The sequence below is a fragment of the Antechinus flavipes genome, chromosome 2, assembly GCF_016432865.1.
Source record: "Antechinus flavipes isolate AdamAnt ecotype Samford, QLD, Australia chromosome 2, AdamAnt_v2, whole genome shotgun sequence".
In the NCBI taxonomy this organism is placed as follows: Eukaryota; Metazoa; Chordata; class Mammalia; order Dasyuromorphia; family Dasyuridae; genus Antechinus; species Antechinus flavipes.
Window position 1 is genome coordinate 628,122,421 of NC_067399.1, and position 24,850 is coordinate 628,147,270.

A 24,850-nucleotide genomic window follows, 5' to 3' on the forward strand; every position below is an offset into this window, starting at 1 on the left:
CTCCTAGTTAGCTGCACTCACTAGATATTTTTCATCAGAAACTGAATATGTCTATAGCCTGAATGTTATCTCAACCTATAAAAAGATTGGATGAACTGAGTATCCACTCCTCTTCATTTTCCTCAAATCCCTCAGCACAAATACACAAAGCAAATCCCCAGGCTATGAGACCTATGGAAGTGAACCTCAAAGAAGGAACTATGAAGTCCCCTGCTCAGAGACAAAGGAATATAGAAAAACCAAGATCACAGTCCATGAAAAATCCCCTATTGACTACTGTCAATTGGCAACTAGGTAATACAGAAGATAGATCACTCAGCTTGGAGTCAGGAAGACCAGAATTCAAATCCAGCTTTGGATACTTACTATCTGTGTCAAACTGGGCAAGTCAGGTAATCTCTATTGGCATCAACTAACTCATCTGGAAAATGGGGACAATAATGGCATAGACATTCCAGGGTGATTATGAGGACTAAATGAAAAAAAAATAATTGTAAAACACTTAGCACATCATAATCACTACATAAATGTTAATTGTTATTGTTAATATTATTACTATATTAAGTCAACAACATTTATTAAGTGCATACTTTGTGCCAAGGTCTATGTGAAGCACAAAAAAAGAGATATTTCCTGCTGTCAAGGAGCTCAATCTAATTGAGGAGACAAGATGCAGACAACCATGTACAAATAGCACTTAAATGGATTTATTGAGGATAATAACAGAGAGAAAATGCAGCACCTACAGTTGCTTTTGACTTCTCCAGAATGAAATGAAATAGTTAAGAAATCAGCAGTATCAGATCTGGCTCTAATACCACCTTCAAATGCATTTGTTGCTAATGAGTACACTAGGGAACATTAGGAACATTTGACCCACCTCCCACCAACCCCTTCCTAGTGACTGGCTGGCATCTGTCTATTCATCATGCTTGCTAACCTTTTCTCTTCTGTTTCTGTGTTAAACATAGGGCTCCCAGACTTCTCATTTGCTGACAGATATGGTAGAAATAGAATTATTGGACTAGAATTCCAACTCTAGTTTTCCTACGCCTTAAATAAGCATGTCACCTTTTTCTTTCTCAAACTCGGATTCTTTTCTTATTTTTCAATTTTTACTTTACATGACTTCTCTGAAGCATTTGATATTATTGGCTACCCAAGCCTTCTGGATATTTCCTATTCCCTTGCTTGAAAAATATCAGTCTTCCTTGGTTGAAGCGGTTTGCATCTTTAATAATTCTCCTTTCTCCTTCACTGGCTCTTTGCCCTCTTCCTGGCCTTTTTAGTTAGAGGTTTCTCCCAGTTTTCTATCCTTGGTACTATCTTCTTCCCCTATACATATTCTAATCCTTGGACATCTCATTTGCCACCTCAATTCCAAGAATGTCCTTCCAAGTCTAGTCTTCATCCTTCTTTTGAGCTCTGGACCCACATCTCCAGAAATCTACAATAATTTCTACTTGATTATCTGGCTGGCATCTAAAATGTACTGTGTCATAAACTGAACTAATTACCTCTCCCCATCTCCATCTCCAATCTTCTATTTCTATCAAAAGTACCATTATTCACCCAGTTTCTCATGCTTAAAACTTTGATGATCTTTGATTTTTCCTTTTCATTTGCCTAAGCCCATCTGATCTCATCTTGAAGATCCCTTCTAGCTCATTTTTTGGCATATGTTTCTAAAAAATCTGTGAAAATCATGGATTATTCTTTTGCCATAGCTCTATGGTCAGAGTGTACTATCTACATTAGTGTAACTTCTCCCTGTTATAAAAGAAAGAAAATGATTGGTACAGGGCAGGAGGGAATAGGTTGTAGGAAAAGAGAGCTATCATTCTGCAAACTTGAGAATATTAGGAATTTATCTATGGGTTCTTTCAATCATTCTTTCTTTTCAATGAGTCACTGCCTCCAAGTAGTCATCATTCCACTCCTCACTCTCTAGTCCCTTACTCAGTCCAGTCCCCCATAGAGAACCATCTTGAGTAATCAAATTTTATTAATACTATAGTCCCATTCCACAAAATAGATGGTTCACTTTTTTCTTAATCTTTTTTCTTTTTCTTTTTATTAAATATGTAAATAATTTTTAAATTTTAAATTAAACTAAATTAGAAATTTTAAATTCCAAAATCTTTTCCCCTTTCATTCGCTGTATGCTCCTTAAGAAGGGAAGCAATTTGATATGGATTATTCATGAGCAGTTATGCAAAGCATCTCTATATTAACTGTTACAAAGGAAAATGCAGGCCAAAACCTAAGCAACTCAGGAGTAATAAAGTTTTAAAAGTATGCTTCAAAATGCATTCATTCAGACTCCAATCAGGTCTTTCTCTGGAAGTAGATAACATTTTTCATCTTGAGTCCTTCAGAATTGTCTCGAATCATTGTATTGCTGAGAATAGCTAAAGTCATTCACAATTCATCATTGGACAATATTTGTGTTACTGAGTGAAATGTTCTCCTCAATTGGTGGATGGAGTAGATCTTCACTTTTCAATAAAGGATAATGCCAAAGGAATGAATCTCGTCTGATGAAAAACCAGACACTCTGCCATGTCATTGGAGGAGCTAAGGGTCTTCAAGCATCCCCCAAATCATATCGGCAGGGAGAAAGATCCTACTGGCTAGAAGCCCATAAACCTCCCTCCCTGTCTGCCACACTAACAATGATCATCAAAGGAAATCTTAAGCTTTGCTCAAGAGCACTCAAAAGAGTTGATTACTCTGTAATAGCAATAACACAAAACTACCTCATTAGGGGATTGGGCAGTATGGGAGGAGACTCGAGAACAGGAAAAAACAAAAGGGTCCAGCAGCTGCAAAAACAGGTGAAGAGTGGAAGTGAATGAATAGCAGTGCTCCTGTTCCACCTGAGGTCTAAGGTCTGGTCATTACCATGTAAGCCATAAACCACGACTGAATAGTTCAGAGGAATTGATATCTCATCAGGGACGTCATTCCCTCTGCTGACACATATCACAATTCCTCCATGATTTAATGGACAGTTTCATGAGCTGCTGTAGTCAAAAAACAAAATTTTACTGTTGAACTTCACTAGGATGGTCTTCAAGGGACAATTGATCACTGGACCTGCATTGATAGTCTTTCCAAATTGGTAGAACTGCCAGTACATTCATCTGGATGATACAACCTTTGAGAATTTAGTCATCACTATGTCCTGATGAAACAACAAAAGAAGAGTTCTATAGAAAGTCTAATACAGTAGAATTGTGGAGCAGTGGGTAAAGTGTTGCAGTTGAATTTAGACCTTATGGTACTTAATACCTCTGGACCTCAGTTTTTCCCTAAATAAAATGACAAGGCTGAATTAAATTATTTTTAAAATCCTTTCTGGTTCTAGTTCTGGAGTACTACTGATGCCAACTTTGACAATGGGAGTTCTCTTAACCTAAACAAGGGAATGCCCTATATCTGCCACCAAAATATCTGGGTTCAAATCCTAACTTTGCAACTTGTTGGATGTAACTTTTGGATGAGTCTATTAATATTTCTAAGCCTAAGTTTCCTCATTGATTAAATAAGGAGTTAGCATAGGAGATCACCAAGGTTTTATTCAACTGAAAATCTTATAAGAAAGAAGCTAGAGAAGATTGTTGTTGTTTGTTTTTTGTTCTCCAAAAGGACCAGTGACATCAGGAAAGTGACTTGGAAATGATTTGGATTTAAATGAGAGAGAGTCCTGCAAAGTCCTCAGTCTTTTTTTTTTCCTCCAGAGTCATCCAAGTCTGTTGGCAAGACATAAAATGAGAGAAAGGGGATCCTAAAAGCTTGATTCTAAACTCAGCTAGAAGAAGAAGGTTTGATGTTTTTGTTTGCTTGGGGAAGGGGAATGTAAGTTAGGAAATCATATCTTTGTAAACAGAGATTTCAGTGCCAGGTAGATTATGAGATTTGTTTAGTAACTGTCTTGAAGGAAAATTTAGTAGTGACCTTTTAAAGTGATTCAGTAAAATCTTGACTCTCTAAACTTAAATTTTAAATGTGAAAAAACTCAAGAAAATTGCTTTTAAGTTATCTCATCAGAAAAAAAGGAGACATTTCTTCAACCTAATCCTCCTATTATTTGGTATTCTCATTAATCTCTGCCATTTGGAGGGAGGGAGGAGAAGAGAGGTTAGGAGTCACTGGTCAGAACCAGCCAAGCCCCTGAGTAAGATAACTTATCAACAGGCTATCAGAAGAAAAAGATCAAGACCTTAGTGGAGTTCCCCATCATCACCACAGACTACTAATGGCACGTGTTCCCTGCGTAGTGGAAGTCTGTGGGTGGGAGAATTTCCTCCCCTGTGGGACTGGCCATTTCCCCTGGGTATATTTAGAGAATTCCCCAAAGAGACTGGCCAGCCATTCTCTTTCCTCTGTGATTATTACAAAGAGAGGAAGAGAGACAGAGACAGAGAGACAAACAGAGACAGAAACAGAGAAACACAGAGAGAGATAGAAAGACAGCAACACAGAGAATTGTTCATAACCATCTTGGACCATTAAGAACAAGAAATGTTCCTCGAGAGTCAGGTGAGTTTCATTCTCTTCAACTATAACATCTGATCACTTTTTGGAATCTCGCCAGGAAATTATCATTGTGAAAGTCAATGGGTCTGAGGGCAAAATGTGTTCTCTAAGAAGTGTATTTGAGCAGGTTTTGCCCTTAAAATAAATCCTTTAGTTTTGACAATGTTATAAGAATTGATCACAAATATATAGGACCAAAGAATTGAAAGGGACCTTGAATGTCACTTTTAGATTAACTGGGTCTAGTACCCCTAATTCAGCATCTGGAGTCATAGCTACAATGCAAGGCAAGGTGCCACATGCAGAGATGAAGCCTTCTCACCTATACTAGCTTGCTAAGCAAGCTGATTGGTTTATGACGATACCTGAGGACAGGTGGGGAACACTTGGGCTACTGCTGCCCTAGAGGAGAGAAGAGAAAGCAGATTGTATTACTCCCTCAGCTGTCAGTACAGCAAGCCCCCATGGCATGATGCTTTTTTGTTTGTTTGTTTGTTTTGCTTTTAAAGAAAGGGAGAAAAAGGACAGAGGGGGAGAAAACAATTCTCTGGAGAAAATAAGATTCTCCTCTTTCTAAGTCCATTCATCTGTCAGAAGTGAACTTTTGCTTAGTAAGAACAAAGGCCAATGAAACGTGGATGTTTATTGAACAGTAGGTTCTGTTTTCAGTCAGGAATCTAACCAGCTAACCTAAGTCTACAGGAAACAGTTCTTCGCCAATTCAGGGATGGTCCATCCATCCTGCAACAGGCAACAGCTCCAGTAAGACAAGGGAGTCAAGGAAGGAGCACTTATAACCAGAGATCAAAGACTTCTCCTTGGAAATTTGGTAACAAGAGCTCTGCCTGATCTTTGAGGGTCTCCCTAAGAACCTTTTCCTATGCAGAGAAGCCCTGCCTCCCAAATATAGATGCTTTAGCTACAGCTGTCTCTGGGTGAAGTTTTAAGTAGGATCCTGTAGGTGCTAGTGTGTACAAAGAGATTCAGAGTGAGAGAAAGATGGAGCATCCCTTCTAAGGGAAGCAGAAGGCTAATGGGATTAATACAATGCCTGAGACAGCTTTGCTTGTACCATTTACATTTCCAAAGCAATTTATGAAAATCCTTCTTTTTGAAAATGTGGGTAATTGAAAATGGGATTCAGAAACAGCATGTTCGTGGGTGTTAAAAGCCTCATTTCAAATGTAACTGACCTAGTCCACAGCCAGAGATAGAGAACAAGGGAAGCAGGAGAGAGATAAGGAAGGCAAGGGAATCATGTTCTCCTTGTCAACTCTTCAATGCTGGCAATCTATGGATCAATGCTCCTTTTCCTCATGGGACCCAAATTCCCAGGACTTATATAGAGCCTTTGAATGAGAAAAACAGTATAGAATAATGGATAGGGGATTGAACTTGAGTTTCAGAAGACCTGGTTCAAATCTCATCTCAGACAACCAATATAACCCTGAACTTCTTTTGCCTCTTTCAGCGCTGCATCTATGGTCCAATGCTGGTTAGTCTCATCCTCACTCACCCCATGTACATTTTCTCCTATTTTTATTTAAGCCAACTTCTCTACACATTAGAATGTCTTCTCCCATCCTGGTTCTCTGCCTCCAGAACCCCAACCTCCTAAATCTCTTCCTATCTTCCCTAAATATTCCAGCAAAAACTGACCTCCCCCACTCTACATTTCTTTAATCCTGGTGGTGTGGTTGTGTGTGTGCATGTGTGTGCGTGTGTGTGTGTGTGTGTGTGTGTGAGAGAGAGAGAGAGAGAGAGAGAGAGAGAGAGAAAGAGACACAGAGACAGAAAGACAGAGACAGAGACACAGAGACACTCCACACACAGAGAGAACAATGAATCATACCTGCCTTCAAGGAGCTTCCACTCTATTCACTTTTATAAAGCTTCTTATACTTATTAAGTCTTTCATAAGCTCATAGGATTATAAAATTAAAAGTTGGAAAGACCCTAAAGGTCATGAATCCAGCCTTTGCATTTATAGATTTTATATGACTTGTAATTAGAAGAGAATACTAGAAATGTTTTCATTTGTACATATCTTATTTTCCCAGCCAGATTATAAATGTCCTAAAAGCAGAGGGCAATATTTTGTGCTTCTTTATCTCCACATAACATTAAACAGAAGATGAAATGTATAGAGCCATGGGATTCAGAGCTGAAAGGGACCTTGGAGATTACGTAATCTAAAAATTCTTAAACTGGGGTCTCTAAAGTTAAAAAAAAACTTTGATAACTATATTTCAATATAATTAATTTTCCCTGTAACCTTAAATGCATTTTAAAATATTATTCTTAGAAGAGTTCATGAGCTTCCCTAGACTTTGTTAGAGGAGTCCATGATATACCAAACAATTTAGGAGCCCTGATATACTGTAACCCTTTTGTTTTACAAAGAAGGATACTGAGTCTAAAAGAATGACCCGGGGATAAATAGCTGAGTCAGGATTTAAATCCAGTTTCTCTGACTCTGAATTCTTTCTTTGTCTCAATAAGTATTTATTGATCCCCTGCTTCTCAAGCTGCCACTCTCTTTCTCCTATTTTTAAAGGTAAACTTGGAGAAAGTGGGTTGAGCTGGATCTTGAAGAATGAGTAGGATTTGACTAGGCTAGAGTACTCATTCTTGGAAGGAAGAAGGAAATAGCAAGAAAATTTCACTCTATCTCTGGGGCCTATTCTGACCTTTCCTGAACTAATGGATTAAGGAGTGGCCTCTTGCCCCTTCACCTCATTGACCAGACTTTTCTCCCAATGGGGCACTAAATCAACATCTCTGCCTTAGTCATTAGCAAAGAGCTAATAAAGAGGAACAAGGCACCAAGGTGATTTGGTCTCCTCCTATTAATTCAATCAATCTACACAAAAGGGAAAAATTCAGGTCTAGCTTCTCTCCACTAAAGGATCTGACAGACCTTCTCTGGGGAAATTCAAGGAACTAATCAGTCCAAAGTGATTTCAGCTAGAGATAGGCACAGACTAGCAGAGCTTTACCAGGTATAATACCGTATGGAATAGAATCAGACTAAGGACACTGATTGGTGAAGATGAAGATATGTGTCCTAACTCCAGCTCTGTCATTGACTAACTAGCTGGTCATGGCTGACTCAAATCACTTCTCTAAATCACAGTCTTTTCATCTGTAAAGGAGTTGGAATAAATAGCCTGTAAGACTCCAATTGCAAACTTTTAAAATCCTATTTTTAGGATCTTAATTACTAACCAAAGTTTTGGTGTGTTTACTTATTCCCCCAAATGGCAGAATTTTTGAGAGCTAGCATTCTTCCACCATTTTACAAGTAAGAACACTGAGGCTAAAAAGAAGAATTAGCCTGGAATCTAATTAGTGGTAGAGCCAGGTTGTCTGGATCCCAACCTAATTATTCTTTCTAATAGAAGGAAAGCTTCCTGAGAGTAGGGACATAGTTTTTGATACATAGTTAGCATTTTATAAACAATTAATTGTTAATGACTTTCATTCAGAGACAGCTTAGTGGATAAAAAGCTGGTCAGGAAGACAGGAAAACAAATCACCTAGCTGGCTTTGGACAAACTATTTAAACTCTCAGGGCTCTAAATAATTAGGAGTCTTAGTTTCAGAGAAAATGATGACATATTTTCCAAGGAAAAAACAAGTCTAGCTAGTCTTTCTCTCCAGTTATTTTGCATAGTACTTTGTTTATTTATTAAATTTGAATTGTTAAATTCCCACTATGCTGCACTGCTTCTGTGACCCTAATGGATATCCCTTGTCTATAAAATAAGCTTCTAAAAATCACGTGATAGAACAAAACCCACTGATGCATCGTCCAGCAGGTACCACCTCCTGTGCTTTGAATGTTTATCCTTCCTCATGTTACCAAGATCTTTATTGTCCCCAGGGCAGCAGGTAAACCAAATAAGGGCAGACTGTGAACTATCAAGTATCATCCTAAGTGTATTTGAAATTAAGGGCTGAATTGTGCACAGATGTACTTGACATCTGGGTCCCAAATGACACCTAGAGACCCTGCACCACCTGCTTTGGAAAGGAGCTGACAAAGTCCAACCCACTTGTTTTTTTTTTTTTTTAAATGTTCCCCTAAGGGAAATTTAATCAATTCTCCCATTAGGCCCATCTTTTAGTCCTCCACTCTGAGATCACACTTACAGAGCTGGTGTTCTGAAGGTGACTTTTTCAACAAGTCTGTTTGACCGATTACATTTTAGATATCTCAGCATCTTCTTTGATGTGGTATCTCTCTACCGTTTCTCTCCCACATATACATCACATTTACCTATTCTGCCATAGCCCAACTCAAAATCATGAGTAGGCATTGGTAAAGGCCTTCAAATGTCAGCTTATTAACTAAATGTCAGCGTGCTTCTACACATCTTGACTACCCAACTTCACTCCTCCATTCAGTTAACGTCACTCCAGTGAGAATCAAAAGCCCCATCCCCAAGGTTAGAGTCTTTCTATGACATCATTAAACTATATCTTGATACACACACCCACTTTCCTTTCCTACCCTTGACCCTTTTCAAACCCTTTACTCACACCACAAGTACCCAGGACCACATTGCTTCCCTCATCTCCTAATCACAGAAGAAACCCAAATGGATTCACATTCAAATGCTAAAGACTAAAGGTTTTCCTCTTCCCAAAGAGATTGATAGTTGAAGCAAGAAACATTTGGTCTATTTTCAGCATTTAATAAATATATTCATTCATTCAAATAAACTCTGAAAGAATGAACTTTAACCTCATGGAATAAATGGCTAACAATGGGATTTCAAATAATAAAGAGTTTGGTGGAGGAGTACTTCTAAAGTAGGCAAAAGACCTTTGCCCTTGTCCTGAAATCATACTTTGTACCAGGTGGTTACTTAGAGGTAAGGCAAACTGCTTGCTTTCTTTCTACTTGTCCATGGCCAAGAACGATAAGGTAGAGTGAGTTTGTTAGAGAAATATCATCACCTTTGTGTTAATCAACTTCCCCTGAGGATCTGACACCTACAAGTCAAAACCCTGAGCTACTTACCTACCAAGAGCCTTTTGTGGTAAAGCCTTCTGTAACAAGATATTTTCTTAAATACATGAATATAATGCATACAGTTTCTTATCAAGAGGACAGATGTTCAAATAGTCAAATCCTGGGATCAATTCAGTAACTTGTCCTAAGAGAGAGCTACTTTGATGATCTCTCTCTCTCACAAATGACTCCCAACAAGTATTTTCAATTTTGTTCAGCTATATTTCTAAAAAAAGAGACAAAAAGCTAACTTTTAGTAGACTTCATGCTCTACATGAGCTGAAACCATGATATGGAAAAATGATGAGAGACCTGGCCAATGAATCAGGTATACCTCTTCTGAGGGTAGTTAAGTGATCTCAGGCAAGTCACATAGTCTTTCAGCATTGCAGGCAACTGTCCAATTGTAATAAGAAGAGCAGGATCTATCTGAATTGTTTGAGCTAATTTACTCACCAAAAATTTCTTATTATGAGTGAAATCATTGTTCTGCTCTTCTCTTCCTCCATCCCCAAAACAACTCTAATTGTAAGTCAACAAGATAACATGGGGACCAAAAGAGCCAATTTGATCTTAAGACTATAAAAAAGTGTCCTAAATGTCTTAGTGCCATTTTAATTTTTAATTGCTGATAATTTAACTACACTAATGAAAATTTGAGGGATATTCTACAATAAAAGCATAATATCCCGAACAAGAGAGGTATAGGAGTGACATAGTACTATATGATGACAAGCCTCTACTCAGCACAGGTCAGCCCATCACCTATGGTTATGGGTGCCAATCCACATTGGCAACACAAAAATAAGGCAAACAAAGCTGGCCAGGATGATGAAAAATGTAGAAACCATGACCAATAAGAACAACTGAAAGTAAGTTTAATAAGAGAAAAGATTTCAGTGGAACATGATGGCTTTCTTCAGATATTTGAAGGAATGTCTTGCAAAGTAAAAACTCATTTTTCCCTCTGTTACTTTAGAAAGCAAAACTGGTATTCATTGGTGTAAATTATAGGGAAATAATTTTAAGTTCAACATAACAAACAACTATCTAATAATTAGATCTGTCCAGCAATGGATTAGATGCTTTATGACTTAGTGAATTTCTCATTACTCAAAATTTTGGGGGGCATCTAAATGATCAGCCATTAAGATTATCATATAAGGGATCCATACATGAAATGAGAAAACTACTAAATAATTCCACTTGCTTCCTATATGATCCTGAGCAAGTCATTTGACTCCTTTGTGCCTCAATTTTCTCATCTGGAGAATGTGAGAACCCAACTAGATGACCTGTAAGCTCCCTTGCAGCTTCAAATATATAATCCTTTGACCTTATGACCTCTACAATCCTTTAAAACTCTAAGATAAATGACTCAAGCATCAGATAAGCAGGAATGTTATAAAAGAGGGTTTAATTCTATTTTGGGTTAGACAGGATCACCACTAAGGACTTTGCAGTGTCTGATGTTCTGTGATTGTGTGGCCCAAAGTCACCTAGAGAATTTGTAGCTGAGTCACAATTTGCCATTTGATGATTCAAACATTATAAAAATATCTGTGCCTAAAAAGTTTATGAAATATTGCTTTAAAACATTGTATAGTGATAAAAAAATTCTCCGCTCTTAACATAGGAAATTTTTAAAATAGGATTTTTATTGGACTGCAAGCTCAATATGCATCAACCATGTAATGTGTTTCCCCAAAAAATTCTTGCAAAGTTGCGCTAATATGATTATAATGCTCAGAACAGAAGAGGTAACTGTGCCACTTGACTTTTACTATAGTGATCTAATGGGTACTTCTTCAACAAATCCATCCACTCATCTCAGCAGACACTCCCTCAAATACAGAGTACAATCTACCAACACTTTCTCATTCTGTGTTATTAAATGTCCTTTCATAATTTCTTCATAAAGGATGGACCCAACACACTGACAAAACTTGCTCTGTTTCCCTCTATATTCCATAGATGCCAGTGACATTGTCATCATTCATTCTCATATCCTAACTGTCTCACTTTCCTTTCTGGTCTTGCACACCCTCCATTATGTCTTTTATAATGTGTCATTGCATTGAGAAACTTAAATGGACTGTATTCTCAGAAAGGTACACATCACATTCTAAGCACTTACAGTGGCCCTGCTATTCCCTAAATCCCTCAAAGAGCAAATCGCCAGATTTTTCATCAGGGCATCAAACAAGGCCATGCGAAAAAAATAGAGAATATGTGCATACACACACACATACTTGGTCCCCTTTGGATTGATACAAATAGCATCCTTGCCTTTTGTGTGTACTTGGAGCCTGACAGGAAATGATAAGTACAATCTCTTAACAAAATAAAAGTTAGGTCCAGCAACTTTCCTAGGAAAGCTTTATTGACCCAACATAAACAAGGCTTGTTTCTTTGTACATTCTCAAAACTTTGATCCTCTACACAATTTTCCTTTGGCCAGCTGCTATAGCTTGTCGAGGGACAACTCTGAAGAATATATTGTTCATCGTACTCAAGGGAACATAGGAGAATTTTCTTTTTCTATTTCCTTGATTCTAATGGCAGCTTCTTTCCCTGTTGGCAATGTTCAATATGATCCAAGCAATTTCCAGTTTCCATATGAAACAGCCTTAGATGGAAATGGAATTTTGAACATAAGTGCTAAATTCAGCCTGCTTGGACAACATGGTTACTGCTCTTCTTTTTCTCCCTACCACAAGCCTCACCCCAATAACCTCTCTTAACAATACATACCCCTGTTTTTAGGTACAGTACCAAAATTGTATCTAGGATGCCAAACTTCCTTCAGGTCCTCTGACTTTTTGTTTCAAAGGGCATTTCTGCTTCATTTCAAGTGGTCCTTTGCTTCACAGCACACTTATCAACATCCAGACACTAAAAGAGAGCCTTTTGAGCACTCAAGAGAACTGACATTTCAGAGAGAAGCTGGTACTAAGTGGCTTTCCTTAGTGGAATTTCAAACAGTTCATCCAGAAGTTCACATTTTAGCATATTTTTAGGATGAACTGTTGACAATAGCTTCCACATAGAGTTCATTCTCCCCCTTTGGGGATCAAGAACTGGGACATAAAGAATTATCATTGTAAGGAACTTCTAGTGTGGAAGCTTCCTCCACCAATTCAGATCAGCAATTTAATTTTTACACAATAGTTTTAGGAATTTTTTGGGTGGGAGAGAGGATTGAGAGGCAAGATTAATTTTCCAAGGTCATCTGGCTAGAATGTAACAGAAACAGAATGAGAACCTGCAGTTTCCTGACTTAGAGGTCAGCTTTCCATACATTATACAGTGCAATCTCATTATGTCTCCCAATATTTATTTAATATATAATGATAATGATAAAGATGTTCCATGCAGACTACTTGGGATGCACTTTTTATGCATCCCTGTTTCTCTCTCACTCTGTATCTCTTGCTCTCTCTGTCTCTGTCCCTATCTCTCTGTTTCTCTGTCTATCTCTTTCTGTCTGTCTGTCTTTATGTCTCTGTTTCTATCTCTCTTCTCACTCTCTCCCATCTGTCTTTCTGTGTGTGTTTCTGTTTTTCTCTTCTGTCTATGTGTATATCTCTGTGTGTATCTCTATATCTCTTTCTGTTTACTTCACACACACACACATACACACACACACACACACACACACACACACACAATACATCACTCACTATTTAACCTCAGCAAAATAACTTCCCCTTCCCTCTTCTTCTCCTCCTCCTCCATCTCTCCAAACCTGCCTTAACTTCATTTTCCTCCTCCTCCTCCTCCTCTTCCTCTTTTTTCCTCCTCCTTCTCCTAATCCCATGCCTGATCTATAGGATAGTTTTGTTTTGACTTGCTCCCTCCTTAGACAACCTTGTGGCCAGAAGCTCATCATCTTAATAACAAACAGTGCAGACACTCAATCAACCTAGCCTTCTGCATTTCAAAACTATTTAGTTCCAGAAATCCCTTAGCCTCAGCCTCCCTTTAAAAGCCAGTTCTGCCCAGACTGTTGTTTTCCTGCTTATATAGATCTTAACTGATCTTCAGGATCTAGTTCTAATCCCACCTTTGGGAAGCTTCCCCTGACTTCTTTATTTACTAAGTATCTATTCCGCTCATATGTGTGTATCTCTCCTTTGACACTTAACATAAGGATAATGTAAAATGATAAATGCTTAGTTCATGGGTGTACAGTATGAATTGTTTCTTTCACAGACTATAAGCCATTCAGGATAGGGATTGAAACTCTAAGACCTAGACTCACTTTACCTCTTGGCAAAGCCACAATTAGATATTATTGCCCCTTTGCAAAAAGCACTAAATATGCCTTTGGGAAGATAAATGAATTTATTTTGGTACTGGGAGACATCATAAAGCCACTACTAGAGACCCTAGAGGAATGGATAAAAGTATGAGACCTAAACAGGGAGGAGTTGATATAGAGTACAGCCATCATGGAAAAGAAACTTCTATTTGGTAATCTTTTATTTTAATGACCTACTTATTGAGAGGTAAAATTACTTAGCTGATAATGGTATTGGCTTGGATTTTGGAAATGCCGGGTTCAAATCTCACTTGTGGTACCACTTAAGAGTCATGTATTTCTAGGCAAGTCATGTAATTTTTATGTCTTAGGTAACTTCCTAAAATTTGTTAACTAAATCACAGATGGAATATCATTTTACATTTGTTGATTAGAGTTTCCACACCAGGAGCTCCACAGGCTGGGAAGAAAATCATAAATCATTTCTTTATTTATCCATGTTTTAGCTAACTAGAAACTAACTTCAATTGTCTAAGGTTTTGAAGGACTAAAAGTATTATTAATGTCCCTCGGTAGATTTCAGTGACCTTGAATCAAGTCCCAGTTGCTTCATTTTAATTCCTATATTATTATATCTCCCTGGGCCTCAGTTTTTTCATGCTTAAAATGGGCAGCTTGAGCTAAGTGATCTCCAGGGTCCATTCTAGCGCAACACTGGTATCTGATAAATGCCTGTTGAATTGGATAGAATCAACCTAAGGTCAGAGCAAGAGACAGTCTGTGTAAAACTAGCAGAATCCAAATAATGGGAAATTGAATTCATCTATTCTTTAGGGGATAAACATAAAGGTCTTCATAGCAGCTGGGGAGCCATCAGAGATCCTTGGAAAGCCAGAAGATTATCCTACCTGCTTCATTGCCATCACTCTTAATAAGCAGCAGCCAGCACAATAATGAAATGGCATTTGATGGACAACTCGATATAGTCCCCAGAGCCTTCAGTAGAAGAGGTTTACTAGAGAAAAAAAAATAAAAAGGAAAAATAAAAACAAAAATTAATAACTAGACTTTGCTAAATTTATGTTTAGGAGAGTTCAGAGGAGACACTATGATTCCCACAGTCAATTCAACAGTACTCAGGAGTGAAAAAGAATTTAGAGGAAAAAAATTGAATCATGCATATGGAACAAAGCTTTAATTATTAGAATTTCTCCCGCTTGCTGGTGGCTTTTGTCAAGAAGGCGCCTTTCGAAGGCTCTGCTTGTGCTCCTGTTCCCATGACAGCAGCCTCATATTTCACCGAGGGTTAGCATCTCTTTTCTGCTCCACAGTCACTGATTAATGCTTTGACCCATGACCCATTAACCCCCCAGAACAACAGAACATTAGACAAATGTCTGTACTGCCCCAGAGTTTAAATTGGTTTAAATAAGGTCTTTCCTGTTCAAGATTTGGGAATATTAGGTCTTAATGATTTGTTTACATGAAAAAAAAAATACAACCTCCTACTACCCCTCTCTTACCACCTGCCCCATGCCTCAGCTTTCTCCCCTGTACTAAGGAAAGGGGAACCCAAAGACCTATAAAGATAGTCACTCTCTCTTCACATACACATGAACCAGAAAGGAAAATTAATCACTTGCTTGTTTCTGATTAGAACCAAAAATATCCTGCAGAGCAACTGCCAGTTAAGTCTAACTGAATGAGGAGGGAGTAGATAATAATGATTTTTTTTTAAAAAAAAAGCTTTATCCATTCTCTACCAGAAGAGAAGGGCAGGGCATCTCCCACATTCTTCATATTTGTGCAGGTGCAGAGCAATTTTGGGGGAAAGCCAGCTTCCTCAGAGCTCCTGTGGCCCCTGACAGGTTTGAATTCATCTGAAATCACAATTATTATTTTCAATATTCTATTATTATCATTTTAAATTTTAGGTGACAAAAATCATCCTATGTAGAATTATAATTCCTTTATTTCTATCAGGTGGACATATCCTAAGGGTAGGACCTAAAGTTGCTTCTGAAATGAAAGGAGCAGAATGATCTGATGCTAAGAGTAGGTTTCTAGGGGGTAGGGTTTTCATTGATATTAATGCCAGTGAAAAAGAAATCAGGTCAGTTTCTAATCAGCCCATTTCAAATGATTCTTTACCTGAACCTCAACTCTAGATAGTCTGAGTTGAAGAGGGGAAAAAAGATAAGGAAAACACCAATTTGCTATTCTAAAGACATAGGTCACCAATTGATGGTCCCTTCCCCTTCCCTCCCCCACAAAAATCAATCAATACTTCCATCTCTATTTTTTTTAAAGGAGACTGGGCTAAATAGGAGGTTTTTAATCTTTTTGTGTCATGAATCTCTTTGGCAGTGTCTAGTGAAGCTTGCTTAGAGTAAGGCTTTTACATGCATAAGATTACAAAAGAAATTAATTGTTAAAATACAGTTATTTTTAAAAAGTCTAAAAAATAAGTTCATGGGCCCCAGGTTAAGATTGTATCTAAGATCTCTTCCAGCTCTGACAATGTATAATGTTCTAAGTAGTGATTGAGCATAGCTTACCGGCAAGACAATATACCATGAGGGGTTATCTGGGTAAATAAAACACACAGTCCTTGCCTGAGGAAACTACAGTCTAGCTGGGGAAATAAAATACATACATACACATGAAAAATGTAATTTAAAATATAGAGTTACATATAATTAAGTGCTAAACTTGTGATGTCCCAAGTCATACAAGACCTCAAAGGAAAGAGAAATGAATAGTAGCTATCTTAAGGGAAACTTCATAAAGAAAGTAAGCAGAGTAGGTAGAATTTAACTTAATAATTACCAAGCACAATGGATAAATAAGATTTAAAATGATATAAAGCTTGTGATTGTTGCTGTTAAAAATGCAATTCTAGGCTGCTTTCAAAGAACTATGTCCTAGAGGAAAGGAGATAGTGGAACCATTGAATCTGACCTGATCACTTTTAAGTCAGACAACAATCTGGAGTATTGCATTCACTTTGGGGCTTGGTATATTGAGTATCAGCATGGTATAATGTGGAAAATGTTGTACTTGCAGTCAGCAGAGATCTGAATGGAAATCCCACCTCTGATATTTACCTACTCTGTGACCAAGAAGTGCTTAACCTTTTAGACTCTACTATATAAGATTTGCTGTAAAAATCAGATAGTATAAATATATAGAAAATGTTTACAAATTTTAAAGCAAAACTAATAAATATTAGTTATCATTATTGAGGCGGTTTCAGGAGGCAATAAATGTTAAGTGACTTGCCCAGGGTCACACTGCTAGTAAGTCTCTGAGGCCAGATTTTAACCTAGGTCCTCCAGACATCAGGGCCACTGCTGTATCCACTAGCTTCTCCTTGTTAGCTATTACTATTGATACACAAATACAAAGGCAGGAATAAACATTGTGTCTGACATTGAAAGGAACTGGTGGGCTAGAGCACAGATTCTTAAACTGGAGAGAGAGATATAAGATAAGGTAGGAAGGGTCAACTTCATGCAGCTGTAAATACTACACTGAGTTGTTGTATTTTAGTCTCCTGACCGCAAAATGATCATTGAAAGTTGTGTGCAAAGACCTGACAGGATGGACAAAATGATCTCTAAGATGCCTTCCCACTCCAAAATTCTTTGAAATGGTCAAAGTCTCTGGCAACATTTGCCTAGTGGTTTATAAAATAATCTTTACTGTTTATGCTGTGAAAGAACTAGAGAAAGCTCAGAAGGGACCAGGAAATCCTAGAAATTATGCTCTGTTAGCATCCTGGGGATTTGGATACCACCACATTGCTCATATGTATACCTGTATATGTAGTGGCTCGAGTGCTGGACTTAGAGGAAGAAAAGATCTAAATTCAAATCCCTCCTCAAATACTTACTACTTGTGTGACCCTGGATATATCACTTAACTACAATTTCTTCACCTGTATAATACCACCTATCCTGTGGCCCCTGACAGGTTTGAACTCACCTGAAATCACAATTATTATTTTTTGTTATTCTATTGTCATTTTAAAATGTAGGTAACAAAAATCATCCAGTGTAGTATTGGAATTCCTCTCTCCCTATCAGTTGGTCAGATTCTAAGGGTGGGACCTGAGGTTGCTGCTGAAATGAGAATTACACATGGAATGAGATTATACGTGAAAAGTATGTTACAAACCTCAATTTCTTCATCTGTATAATAGCATCTATTTTAAAGTTTTATTGTGGAAATAAAATAAAATGAGATTATACATGAAAGCATGGTTTTCGATACATAATCTTTATATATACATATATGTATATATAAAGAGCACTATGAATGTTAGCTTATCACAGTGTCTGACACAAAGTAGGCACTTAATAAGTGGGATTTTGCTGTTGTTGTTGTTGATTTTGTTACTAGGTGCTTTTCATTCTCTTCATAGTATTGGAAAAGGCCAAAATCTGAATTCTCTCTTAGTGATCTCATACTGTAATCTGTCTATTTTACGGAAGACAAAATTGTTCCAAAAAGTTTAGGTGATTAGTCCAGAGTCATATAATCAGAACAACTGACCAGAGAAGACACCTTTCTCCTTAGGAGCAGCTTAGACTAACCAGATCCCATTCTGATACCTTCCAGGAACTGTCCAACAATATCACTCAGGAGGGCTAAGCAATGATGGAGAATTAGGAACCCTGGCCTAATGAGAGAAAGGAGATTGGAGGCATTGCATGCTCAGTGTTAGGCTGATTTAAAAGAAAGATGACATAGCCTCTTTACTTCCTAAATCCTTTCTTCTCATACCTTTTAAAGACCATTTATTAGGGATTTATCCTGTAAAGAGCACTGTATTAGGCACTAAGAAAGAGCAATACACAATTTAGATAAAATGTGATTCCTGTAAAATTAAATCACATAATTTTGGAAATATGTATAGAAGAATTGTACATGTTTAACATATATTGGATTGGATTAACATATATTGGAGGGTTGGGGGAAAAGAAAGGAGAAAATAATTTTGGAACACAAGGTTTTGCAAGGATGAATTTTTGAAAACTATGCATATATTTTGAAAATAAACAGCTTCAAAAAATAAAAATAAAAAAAGAATTAAATTACAGAAGGTTAAGAGAATAGGACCAAAAGAGCTAATCTGCATCTTCTCATTTACCTGTGAAGGGGTTTAGAGAGGTGTAAAAGACTCACCCAATGCCCTGAACCAAGTCAAGGCAGAGCCAAAACTAAAATCTGGATCACCTCACCCTCAATCCCAGTTTTGCTGTGTTTTTATTGAATTACTATCTTCCCGCTGACCAAAACTCTGTGTTCAGAGCAAGAGGAGAGAATAGAGGCAAAATCTGAGACCTAACAGAATTCCTTGTTCTCAGTTGACGCTCTACAAATTGGCATTGGGTAGGCCTGGGAGAGAAGAAGGATGTCTAAAGAATTAATTGGTGCTTTGGGAGAAGCTGAGGTGGGAGCATGGGAAGGATTACTTTGCTCTCTTGGATGCAAGTGCGCTCTTAAGAGAAAATAAACCAAACCAAATATTGTCCAGTCCCACTAAGAAAGGGCTTGAAGAGGTTCGTCTTGTCCTTTCCTTCTCTTCCCTACAGCACCTCTCCACCCACTCCTCCCTCCCGGACCCAGATCCTCGGAACGTCTGAGAGCAGAGAAGGCATGAGCGCATCAGGTCCCCAGTGCGTGAGCCGAAGCCTGGGGGAGGAGGCGATGGGTGGGAGGAAGGGAGAGACCGAGGAAGGAGGGTGGGAGAGAAGGAAGGAAGGAAGAAGCGAAGGCAAGGAGGAAAGGAAGGGAGGAATGGAGCCGCCGGTCACAGGCTAGGCGCTAAACTGGGCGCTAAGGGAGGGAGGGGTCAGCCTCGCCCATCCTTCCAGGGCGAGGGAGGGGGAAGACGCAAAGGCTAAGCGTTTCCCAGCACCAGCTCCCACCCCATCCCAGCTGGCCAGCTTGGGGTTAGGAAACAGAGCGTTACGGGGCGCCTCCTTCAGCCTTGTCCAGGACCGCAGCGCAGGTCCAAGTCGGGTAAGTCCGCGGTGCGCTCCATTCCCCGCCTACCCCCGCGCCCCCAAACCCGGCGCAGACCAGTCAGGAGCCGGAGCCAGAGCTGTAGACAGAGCCGGAGCCGCCACGAGCTGGCTGCCAGAGGTTGGGGCCAAGCTGCGCAGTGCCTGATAGAGGCTGTTTTAGGTAGGAAGATCCTTCCCCCGTAGGTCCCGGCTCCTTCTTTTTCAGTGCTTGGACAGCGCCCTGGGCGCACTGCGTACGCAAGGATCCAAATCTTCAGATCGCAATGTCAGAGCTGGGTGTACCATGGAGGAAGGGGTACAATGACCAGCTGGACTGGCATGATGTTTGGGTTGGGCACAGGGCACAGGAGGTAGCGGACGAAGAGATTTGGTGATTTCCCCCCCTCCCTTTGGAACTGGCAGCGCTTGGTAAAGCGGTTTGGAAAGCTCCCAGACAAGACAGAATATTCGGGATTGGGGATCACTGGAAGATAAGGAGAATGGGCGGATGGTAGGAGGAGGAGGGGGAACCTCATAAGGAAAACTGGAATATTCCTTCCAAACAATGTTCTTCTCTGCAGGGTTTTAGGCGGAGGGAAAGAGTTAAGACACTTGCAGCTCCAAACCAAGCAGGACAGGATGGTGACTCCCAAGTGGTCCATCCTGACTCGATTTCCCTGACAGATGGGCTAGTCTTGTTCCTACTGTGATGTTTGGGGAACCGATTACAAGTGAAATTTGAAAGCAGTACTGGTTGGGATCAGATGCCTTCTCCGGATCTCTTCCACATACATTATCTGTGCCACTAGTCACCTGTACAAGCTCTGTAGAACAAGGTAGCTTATGGCTTTCATAGATTTCCCATTTCAATCTTACTCCCTAACTTGGCCTTGCAATTGAACCAGTCTTAGTTATCTTAAGTGCTTTGTTCTGCTATAACATCCCCTCCTCTATCCTCATTTTCCTTTCTTGCAAATAGTTCATTATCTGACCTCACCTTTGTCTCCACACTATTCAATATGTAGAAACTTTAACTGATGACTTCAGAGAGGGTACAGAGTGCGGCAGGAGATCTCTCATTGTCCTAGCAATACCTATTCCTGCCCCATGTGAATAACAATATTTGACATCTGTGCCTTTCTGTGTTTTTCCAACCACTTTCATATCCATCATGTCACTTGATTCCCAATACATCACTGGGATGGAGGTTGGACAAATGCTATAACACAGAATTTCATTAGTGAACTAATTCTGATTTGTAATCGTTCAACATTTAGGTTGTATTTTATATTCTTTTTCTAAAAACAAAGCCATGAGGTTAGATAGAGGAAGTACTATTATCCCATTTAACAGATGAGAAAACTGATGTAACAGTTTAGTGGGGAAAGCTCTGGATTTGGGATTTGGAAAACCTGAGTTTGGATTCTGGTTTTGTATGATACAATAAAAGAGTACTCACTGTGACAAAGGATAGAGTGATTTTTTTTTAAGTGGGCTGATGAGGTACCTTCCAATTTTCAAATTGGCGATTCTATGGCCTTCTTACTATCTGAATGACTTTAGATTAGTCATTTAATATCTCTAGCCCTCATTTTTTTTCATCTGCAAAATCAGAGGATTGGAACAAATATCTTCTAAGATCCTTTCTATCTCTAAATCACTAAAACTCTAGTCCTATATATTCCATGCAGTCATACAGCTAGTATCAGACAAACTAATATGAAAGGTGGAGTACCTATTCAATATTCCTTCTACAATAGGATGTTGGAAAATTTGACCAGCTCTTCACATATGTATCTTGCATAGGCAAAAGCCCAAATATACTTAGAATTTCCCAATCATCTCTTCAAGGGTGACCCTCAAATTAAGAATATCTAAGAGAAACCATTCCATTAAGGAATAACCAAAGTAAGCTCGGCTACTAATGAATGTAAACAAGAGGACAGGAGAGGCTGTCTGCCTCCAGTCCTTTGGAATGGCCTCCTCAGAATTCATCCTCCTTTCTCACTGATTTAATTGGCACACCATATGTGCTACCTCCTGCTTTGTAATAGATTCAGATTTGTTTTAAAATGTCTAGGGCAGGAGGCAGAGATTTTAGCCTTGAATATGAGGTGGAATCATGGAGGTGGCCCTGAAGGGAGCTTTGTCATACCATAAGAAGAGAGTAAAAACCTCTGAAAAAATTATGTATACAGAGAACTTCTTTGGAGTCTGCTGCTTACATCTTTTAAATTCTTTCCTCTATTCTTTAGAAGTTCAATTATTCCATGTTCAACTTCACTTCCCCTTCCAGACTTGTTCTGTTCGTTGACACTGAGATCTTTGAAATTGGTAACAGCTTAAAACATTTATTCTCCTATCCAGGAGCACTGGTATTGCAACCACAATCAGGGATGGAAGCCCAGGACTCTGCTGGTAGAATTCCAGTGATCATCCGGCTAGTGGAGGTTGATTTTGGCAGAGGGAACAATAGTTAAATGTTTTGGGGTAAATTCTCCACCACCTTTTCCCCAGGGCAAACATTCACCATACCCTTTCACCACCTCTCTAGGCAGTGACTAGTGCCATGCCAGACATGGCCTAGAAGCCCTGCCTTTAATCAGAGAGAGGAAGATTTGCAGTTATTTCACCTATAGAGACAAGTTTCTGGATGGATAAGCTCAGGCAGATAGGCATATAATTTTTCGGGCTGTTGACAAGGAAAGGGGTGCCTGGGGGAGAGGGGAGTGAATGAGGAGGGGAGGGAAGAGAGAAAAAAAAGCTCAAAATAATTTCCTTGCTGTCAATTCTTCTACTTCACTGGGCAAGTTTTCTTTATTTATACGTGTGTAGATTTTGTGAGGGAGTCTGGATCCCAGGGTAAGAATATTTCCAGATAGGCTGGAACAGTAAGAGGATGCAGCTGTTTATGGTTTCCTTGTGTTATCTGGGGCTGAGTCAGAGCTGGGGTCATTTGTTTTGGGTCTCAGGCCTTTTCTCAAGGATCTTGTGAGTGAACCCCACAGTTATCACCCAGGGGCATAGAAAAAATGGGTTTCCGGAGGCAGTTTTCTTTGCTTATTGGACTGAGATCATTGCCCCTCTTGTTGAGAAAATGACACTGTGGATATTTATTGAACTTCTCCAATTCACCCCTCTCCAATTCCTGTCCCTCTTCTGTGTTTTCAAAAGGTTGACATCTGCCCCTGTATGATATATCTCTGATGTTACACAGAAAAGCTGGATTCTTGAGCCCAATGTCCATCATTTTGACACAGATCTAATTTAGAGGTATTTGCAACCTTGGGGGGGGGAATAAAAAGATTAAAGAAGGTGGGGAGAAGAATCAAATGCTCTCAGGCATTATTTTGAACAGGCTACCAATCAAATCCATAGAATCTCCTCCTTTGAAAGCCTTGAAAAATTGAGAGATTTTCTTGTTTTCTTGAGTGCTTTTTGGCTGAAGACAAGATGAACAAGATGTGTTCTTGCCAGTCCTTGGATTAAAATGTTTCTTGCTTTCCTAAACTTTCCTAAACAATAGTCCTCAGAAAGCTCCAGTCTCATGACTCCAACTCTTGAGTTTAGATCAAATGAATGAAAGATTATATTGAGTAGAGGATACCTTCCTGACCAAGTTGTTGTCAGACTGATGGATTTCAGGCATAGTAATTCTTAAAGACCATCTAAGTTATAGAGGGGCTGTAATCAGGAATACACACAATGACAAAAATCACACTCTTCAAGTATGGAACTACATACATGACTGTGCCTTAAGGCTAAGGATAAAGTAAAGTAAGAGCTAGAGGCCAGCTTCTTAAACTAGGTCATGACCCCATAGAGGGTCTCATAATTGAATGTGGGGGGATGCAAAATTATTATTTATTATCAGTAAATTTTTCATTTGTTTATTTTATAAATCTCTATGCCCTGGATCCAAAATTTTGGGTGAAAAGGAGTTGTGAGTGGAAAAAGTTTAAGAAGCCTTAAGAGAGAGGACCAAACTGAGGATTAGGAAAATCCAGAGTCATGTTTTGCTTTTGACTTAGATTAGGTTTTCATAAGCAAAGCCTCCAGTGGAGGCAGTTCATACCCCCAGAACTTCCAAAATCAATGAAATCATATATCCCAATGAAGTCCAAGAGATACTATGGATAAGTATCAGATTTCTTTTTTAGAAGAGCTTGCAAGTTGTTTTCATCTAGACATGTGCTAATAAATGTTTAACAACCAACACTCTGAAAAGTTAAGACCTTAAAGTTTCATCTACATCATTAATGACATTTTCTATACCACTTCTTAAGTTTGGACAATCAACACAATTAATCAAGCCCTAATTTGTAACTTTGGCTGATTTCTAAAGTGCAAATGCTCACACTCATAGGAGAGCTGGCCCCTGCACATCCCTCTTTCATCACTCTGGCCACCTGCTCTCTCAAGTGTAAAATGAATAGCTTATAGGATAGATAACCTCCAAATCTATCTCTAACATTCTACATGGTCCTTGCTTTTCTTTGAGATAAGTTATATTATCATAGGGTATAGATAAATAGAATATATATATATATATACATATATATTTATATATCTGTGTATTTATATACACACATATATAATGTGTGTACATATATACATATATGTGTATATGTATGTATATTATATGCAATTCTCACAATAGCAGGTAGATGCTACTATGAGATAGATGCTATTATTATCATTTTACACAAAGGGAAACTAAGACTGAGAGCTAAAGTGATTTGCCATCTTGTAAGTATCTGAGGCAGAATTCAAATTTAGCTTTTCCTGATTCTAAATTCATCATTCTATTCATTTTGCCATTTAGCTATTTCTAGGTATAACATGAAGCTCTACATGGGCATTCCAGGCAGACAGTGAGACAATGGTGTGAGAAGTCTTATACATGGGGAATGTCCAAGGAATGTTTGTGGAACAAGCACTCCAGAATACTGGACAATCAGTTCTCTCTTCTTGCTTTTTGTTCATCTCACAAGGCATTGGCGTCATTAA

The 24,850-nt window shown here is 38.8% G+C and overlaps 1 protein-coding gene across 2 annotated transcripts in view; it reads left to right on the forward strand.

Moving 5' to 3' along the window:
* Window positions 1-24,850, forward strand: part of RASGEF1A (RasGEF domain family member 1A) — a 342,873-nt gene that overhangs the window by 250,012 nt on the left and 68,011 nt on the right. Inside the window, exon 1 of one of the 2 annotated variants that reach the window (XM_051982000.1) lies at window positions 19,695-19,856. The exons of the other annotated variant lie outside the window; for it this stretch is intronic. The gene's annotated coding sequence lies outside the window, so the exon portion shown is untranslated. Of the gene's footprint in view, window positions 1-19,694; window positions 19,857-24,850 lie in introns of those variants that run through there. 2 annotated transcript variants of the gene reach the window in all.